A 7,781-nucleotide genomic window follows, 5' to 3' on the forward strand; every position below is an offset into this window, starting at 1 on the left:
GGTTCTGAATCATAGCGACCCTGTACAGGGTTTTTGAGGCTGTAAATCTTTACAGGAGCTGGAAGCCTCATCTTTCTCCTGCAGAACAGCTGGTAGTTTCGAACTGCTGACCATGAGATTAGCAGCCTGATTCGTAACCATTATGCTAACAGAGCTCCTTTGCCAACTTGGATACCTTTAATTCCCCTTTCTTGCCTTACAGCTCTGGCTAAGGCTTCTGACACAATACTGAATAGAAGCGGTGATAACGTTCATCTTTGTATGGTTTCTGTTTGCAAAGGGAAAGCTTTCAGTTTCTCTCCATTGAGAGTAATGTTGAGGCTGATGTGTCAGCTCTGCGGGGAGCCTAGGGGGCGGGGAGTCCCTCTGCTGCAGAGGGTCTCTGGCCCTGTTCCCTGCACGTGGCCTCATCCTCCAACACCCAGTCTGTAGGCCTCTGCTATGGAGAAGTTGGCCCCTGAGCCAGAGCTCTTGAAGCCTCGTTAGGGTGCAGCGGAAGGCTGGGAGAAGTGGGCTGTAAAAGGAAGATCAGGAACAGATCTGAAGAAATGCTGAGTGAACTGGTTCCAGTCAACATGTCAGAGACAGGGCACATAGCCTCCACTTCCACTGATGAAAAGGTAGAAAAAGCACCCATAGACTCCTGCAGCTCATTTTCTGGTGATGGAAGCAACAGCTTAGAAAATGAGTCCAAACCATTGTCACCACAAAGCTTCAGTACGACTTTGTCAACCTAATGAACACAGTCACCAAACTGAAGCACAAGAAAATGCTGTCTCAGATCATGGTGGAGGGGAGGATTCTTGAGCTAAAACAGACATATGCACAGAAAATTCAGAACAAATAGCTAATTTTCCTGGTAGAGATTCTACAAAGCAAGTTTTGAAAACAAATGACACCAAGCAGATAGTAACTGAAATATTGGCAGAATTAAAGTCATCTACATTTACAGAAGCAGCTAATCAAAAGACTTATTCAGAAAGTCCCTATGACACACACTGTACCAAGAAACTTATTTCAAAAATAATGTTTCAGTGTCCTGATGAAATAAAATCTGAGAAATCGAATCTGAGCTCGAAGAAGAAATCAAATCTGAGCTCTTATCTACAGACTTTGCAGATGAACACCGAGTACCAAATGGAATGAAAAAGGGGGAGCACACGTTAGTTATGTTTGAAAAATGTGTCCACAATAAGTATTTGTAGCAGGAGCATACCATAGAGAAATTAATTAAAGAAAATAAGAGATATCAAGAGTTCATTTTAGATATTTGCTCAGAAAAAGAAAATTTAAGAGAAGAACTAAAGAAAAGAACAGAAACAGAGAAACAGCATATGAGCACAATTAAACAGTTTGGAATCAAAACTAGAAGAACTTAATAAAGAAGTCAAAGTTTCCAAAGATAAATTAGTGTCTCAAAATATTACAGCTAAAAAGGCAATTCAGCAATTGCAAAGGGAGATGGCCCATCAGGTGGAACAGGTCAACAGAAAATGTGAAGAGGCACTCCAGGAGAAAGAAGCGATGGTGATGAAGTATGTGAGAGAGGGGAGAAGCAAGCCTTAGACCTTCACAAGGAGAGAGAGAGATGCTGGAGAGAAAACTGAGAGATGCAAATAAGGAGTTTGAGAAAAACACTAACAAAATTAAACAACTTTGTCAGGAGAAAGGAAGGTTGCACCAGCTGTTTGAAGCAAAGGAAGGCAAATCAGCTAGGCTCACCACAGAAGTAGACAAATTAAAAGAAGATGTCAACTCTCACATCACTAAAGTAAAATGGGCACAAAGCATATTAAAAGCTGAAATGGATTCACACAAGGAAACCGAAGATAAACTCAGAAAAACAACAACAAAGTTAACCCAAGCAAAGGAATAAGCAGAACAGATACAGAAAAAAAACCCAAAACTGTCAAGACATGATAAAGACATATCAGGAGTCAGGGGAAATTAAATCAAATGAGCTTGATGCCAAGCTCAGAGGCACCAAAGGAGAACTTGAAAAACAAATGCAAGAAAAATCTAACCAGTTAGAGATGCACCATGCCAAAATAAAAGAACTGGAAGATCTGACGAGGACGTTTAAGGAGGGCATGGATGAGCAGCAAACATGGAAATCAAAGGTAAAATGTCTAGAAGATGAGCGATTAAGAACAGAAGATGAATTATCAAAGTACAACGAAATTATTAATCGCCCGAAAGCTGAAATTCAGAATTTATTGGACAAATTGAAAGTTGCAGATCAGATTCAGGAGCAGTTTCAAAGAGGTAAACAAGAAATTGAAAATTTAAAGGAAGATATGGAAAGTCTTAATTCTTTAATTGTTGTTGTTGTTGTTATGTGCCATGGAGTCGGTTCCGACTCATAGCAACCCTGTACAGGGGTTTCCGAGGCTGTAAATCTTTACAGGAGCAGAAAGCCTCATCTTTCTTCCGGGGAGCAGCTGGTAGTCTCAAACTGCTGACACTGCGGTTCATAGCCCAATTCTTAACCACTACGCTACTGATTAAAGACCTGCAAAAAGACATCGAAGGCAGTAGGAAAAGAGAATCTGAGCTCCTCCTAGTCACAGAAAGTCTCACTAGTAAGAACGTGCAGCTTCAGTCCGAATGTACCTCATTGCGGTCACAATTTGATAAGCTTTCCTGTAGTGAAAATCAGTTACAAAGCCAGTGTGAGCAAATGAAGCAAACAAATACTTTGGAAAGTAGACTGTTGAAAGCAGAACTGCGAAAAGAGGAAGTCCAGGCTCTGCAAGCTGAACTCACGTGTCAGCAAACAGAAGTTAGAACACTGAGCCACCCAGGTTGTTGTTGTTGTTAAGTGCCGTGGAGTCGGTTCCGACCCATAGCGACCCTGTACAGGGTTTCCGAGAGTGTAAATCTTTACGGGAGTAGAAAGCCTCATTTTTCTCCCACGGAGCAGCTGGTAGTTTCGAACCGCTGAGTTTAAGGTTCGCAGCCCGATTCGTAACCACTACGCTACCAGAGGAACTAAAAGATGTATTAGTAACTCACCGACGTAAACATGCTTCTAGCATCAACGATCTTACCAAACAACTTCAGCAAGCTCGAAGAGAATTATATCAGGTTGAAAATGGAAATTATGATAAAGAAGTCAGCAGCATGGAAAGTCACTGCAGTTCATCAGGGTCACTTAATGCTCCGAGCACTGTAGAAGATGGACCTCCAGAAAATACCGGGTCTTCAGGAACTGTAGATAACTTTCCAGAAGTAGACAAGGCCATGCTGATTGAGCGGATAGTGAGGCGGCAGAAAGCACACGCCCGGAAAAATGAAAAGATAGAAATTTATGGAAGACCATAGAAAACAACTGGTAGAAGAAATTAGGAAACAAACGAAAATAATCCAGTTACATTTTACGGAAAGAATCAGGCACACTTTCTTCAGAGGCTTCTGACTTCAATGAAGTCCATTTAAGCAAACGGGGTGGCATCATGGTATCTTTATACACCTCTCATCCAGCCGATAGCGGATTAACACTGGAACTCTCTTTGGAGATCAATCAAAAATTACAGGCTGTTTTGGAGGATACGTTACTAAAAATATTACACTGAAGGAAAATCTTCAAACACTTGGGACAGAACTAGAACGCCTTATTGACCTCCAACATGAACTAGAACAGTGGATGAGGAAAACTGAACTCTACGCACTACTGAGTCAACAGGCAAGTGCTGCACAAGGGGCAGGTGCCGCTGACCACTATTGGAAACTCTTCTGTTCTGTTCATCAGCCAGTCAAAACGTTTGTTTTGCTTCATATGTACAAAAAATATTCTTTTGCAGTAGGGATGCATAACTGTGTATATGTGTATATGTTACGAGTGTTTAAGCTTTGATGACATTTGTTTTAGAATGGTATAATACAAGAGCCTAGGTAGCGTGCAGTGGTTAGCAATAGAGCTGCTAACCTCAAGTTCAGCAGTTTGAAACTACCAGCCGTTCTGCAGGAGAAAGATGAGGCTTTTCTGCTCCCGTAAAGATTTACAGCCTCGGAAACCCTGTGCAGGGTCACTATGAGTCGGAACCGACTCCACAGTATTTAACAACAACATTATTAAATCAAAATGATTCAAGTTGCTAGACGTCCTATGAAATGCTGAACTAGGGCTTTTCAAAACCCACAAGTCCATATTTCTTCTCTTTTTAAAATATGTAACATCAAAATGATCCAGCTTTCAAAATTTATGCATGAAAAGACAGGTTTTAATCATTTAACAATATACTATTTCTCCTATGTCAAGACAACGAAAAAAATAAAAATGTTAATGTTTTGAAACTCCATTGATAAAATTTGCTGTGTTCCAGGGAATTGTATTAGTGCTTAAATCTTTTAACTTGAAATTTTTTTGGTTTTATTTTAATGGGCCTTAATATGAAAGCTGGAGTCCTGGTGTGGCACTGCAGGTTAATGTGCTGGACTGCAAGGCCAGTTTGAACCACAAGGTTAGTGGTTCAAGTTCACCAGCTGCTCCTTGGAAACGCTAAACTGTTGCTTACGAACACCAACAGTAGAAAGCAGGGGAACTAGCAGTGAAGAAGCATCGCTGTGTAGAGCTCTGTCAGTTATTTGTGTTCAGGACATTTCTTTTTAAGATTTCTATTTCATACAAAACATTTTGTTCAGATTTGGATTGTTTAGTTAATAGATGAATTTTTAAAAATCTTTAGTTCCACAAAATATAATTTTAAATAACATTTTTATTTAGAAAGTTCCTGTGGACTTCAGTTAGTTATATTTTTAAAATGTGAAATGGATCCAATCAATAGAACAGAGTTTGAGTAGTGAACTCTTTGAAACTGAAATAATGTAGCTTTACTGACATGAAGTGTAAAAATAAATATCATCATGTTTAAGATATTTATGAAAGACCAACCCTCCCCGCAAAAACCCAGCATATAAGACTGTTGAACATTTCATTTGAAGACCATTCTTTATTTCCTACTGTTATAATTGTATGTAGAGTGTAATTGTCATACAGTTCCTAAAATGTGATGTTTTCTGGTATTTTTATTTAAAACACAAAGTACTGACGTCTCTATAACCAAAGCAGTTTTACCAAATTTATTGTATCATTTTGCATTTTTACATTATTAGTACTGTAAGACATAGTATCAATATTTTGGTTGCTGGAATTTTTTTTTTCACCTCTTGTACTTTCTCATGTAGTATGATTTTTGTGTGTGATTTTCCACGTTTCATTCTATTCAGCTCATTTCTGTGATGGGACAGCTTGGCCTATATTGTATGCAGCTGTTGTAGCAATCCTCACTGTTGTGTAGGACTTTTGCCAACTTGTGCTTTCCCTTCAGAGAAGTACGTTTTGGGGTGACAGATGAAAGCCTTTAAAGAATTGCATGCAGGAGCTTCAAAAAATTCATGGAAAAATTCCATTACCTTTTGTTTTGCCACAAACTTTTTGAAGTCCTATGTTGTTATTGTTGTTGAGTGCCGTCGAGTCGGATTCAACCCATAGCGACCCTGCACAGGGTTTCCTAGGCTGCAAAGTCTTTACGGGAGCAGAAAGCCTCATCTTTCTCCCGCAGAACGGCTGGTAGTTTCAAATTGCTGACCTTAAGGATCGCAGCCCGATTTGTAACCACTATGCTACCAGAGCTCCTTGAAGACCTATGTAGATACTCTAAAAGTTGGGCTCATGTTAGCCATGTCCCTCTAATTAAAATGTTCCAGCATTTTTTTTTTTTAATAACCAACTTCACACTGTTTTTGTTTTTTTAATGTTTATTGTGAATTATGTGATAGTTTAAATGGGAGAACATTGGCTTTACATTCATCCTGTCATATATCGTTTCATTGCCATGATTACAATCCCCTGCATGCATCATCAACCAACCAAAGGGTACACCCTGCAAGCCTGCCCCTCAGTCGTCAGCACGCAGCCCCTCTCCCTCTCTGGGTCTAGAGTCCCCAGCTGTTCCATCTCTCTACATCATTGTCTCTGCCTCCATCTCTGGCATCACTGCTTCCCTGGGTAGGGGGTCCCATTCTCCACTCTTCTCCCTTTATGGTTCCAAGGACCTCCATTCCTGGACTGCAAAACATCCATGTTTACTCCCCTCCTTTTACTACAAAACATCCACATTTACAATTCCAACCCTCACAGTCAGTCCTGATAACAATTATTCACTATTGTATCACGAGAAACCTATCTGTATCTCCTTTCATTAGCCCCGCCCAGACAGATTGGATACTATTTAGTGGAGATTCTACCTTCCTCTGTGCCCTCTGGAACTAGGCTTCCTCTTAAAAGCTTGTAAGCCAGTCACTTACTGCCTTTGTAGCCCCCCATTTTTGGTAGTCAATGTCCAAGTTGCCCATCCCTGTCTATACAGCTTCACACTGTTTTAAAAAATCATTTTACTAAGGATTAGATTATCTAATATGGTGTCTGATTTTTTCTGTATTATTGAGTTGCATGTTGTATTTCAAAACCAAATCTTTTTTTTCCACTGCAGATGGAAATACAAGTTCACAGAAATTTAACTTGTGTTTTTTGAAGAGTGAAAATTAAGTCTTACCCTATCTGTCTTGATTTTTTAATTCTTTTTTACCAACCATATCTGTCTTGCTTTTTTTGTTCTTTTTTACCAATAATAATTTATCAAAATAAAGAGGGTGAGTGTAATAATAAAAAAAAAAGTAATGTAGACTGTTGGATTTGTATGTTGTTATTAAGTGCTGTGAAGTCAGTTCTGACTTGTAGAAACCCTGTATAGGATTTCTAAGGTTTTTAATCTTTACAGGAGCAGAAAGTCTCATCTTTTTCCATTAAGTGGATGACAGTATTAAACTGCGGACCATGTGGTTCACAGTTCAGTACTTACTGTGTGGAGCTTTAATTATATTGAGGAATTTTCCTTCTATTCCTATTTTGTTGAGTGTTTTTCTTAGGAATGGATGTTGGATTTTTATCAAACACCTTTGCAGCATTAATTAATACGATCATGTAATTCTTTTCCTTTGCTTTATTTATGTGGTGGATTACATTGGTTGCTTTCTAAACCATCTTTGCTTCCCTGGTAGGAATCCCACTTGGTCATGATATCTTATTTATTTTTTGCTATGTTGCTGAAGTCAGTTGGCTAGGATTTGTGTGTGTGTGTGTGTGTCCGAAACTGAGTATATTAAGATTTATAAAACCAGCCATAGTGAATATCTTTGCTGATCTAACTCCATGAGCTGGTCCCTGAGACACGTCTTTGTGTTGAATTGCCATCCAAGAGGCTGTAGTTCAGGGCTTTGTGAGTGAATTCAGAACTCGCAGTCACTAATGGACAAGATCTGGGCTGGAATCCAGAGCTCCTGACATGAGGACTCTGTAGAGGTGGGCTGTTGCAGGTGAGCGGAGGGGCACTGTCCCATATGAAGGCTGGGCCCTGGGTTCTAGGTGGGACACATTAACCAAGGGGTGTACCCTATAAGCCTGCACCCGCCCTCAACCACAGTCCTCAGCCCCTTTCCATCTCCTGATCTCGAGCTCCCAACCCCAGCATCTCTTGATGTTGTCTTCTCTGCCTCCATCCCAGGCCTCACTGCCTCTCTGGGTAGGATTCCGCCCTTCACTCTTCTCCATTGATGGTCCCAGGGTCCTCCGCTCCTAGACTGATAAGTTAATCACTCCCCTCTTTGCTACAAAATGTCCATCTTTAGATTTCCAACCCTCACAATCAGTCCTGATAGCAGTTATTCACCATTGCATCATAAGAGACCCATCTATATTTCGTTTCATCAGCCCTTCCTGG

The 7,781-nt window shown here is 40.1% G+C and overlaps 1 pseudogene; it reads left to right on the forward strand.

The window, feature by feature from the left end:
* Positions 1-521: 521 nt before the first annotated feature.
* LOC102841160 lies at positions 522-3,856 on the forward strand (annotated as a pseudogene).
* Positions 3,857-7,781: the final 3,925 nt, after the last annotated feature.

Source organism: Chrysochloris asiatica, unplaced genomic scaffold (genome assembly GCF_000296735.1).
Source record: "Chrysochloris asiatica unplaced genomic scaffold, ChrAsi1.0 scaffold00214, whole genome shotgun sequence".
Lineage (NCBI taxonomy): Eukaryota > Metazoa > Chordata > Mammalia > Afrosoricida > Chrysochloridae > Chrysochloris > Chrysochloris asiatica.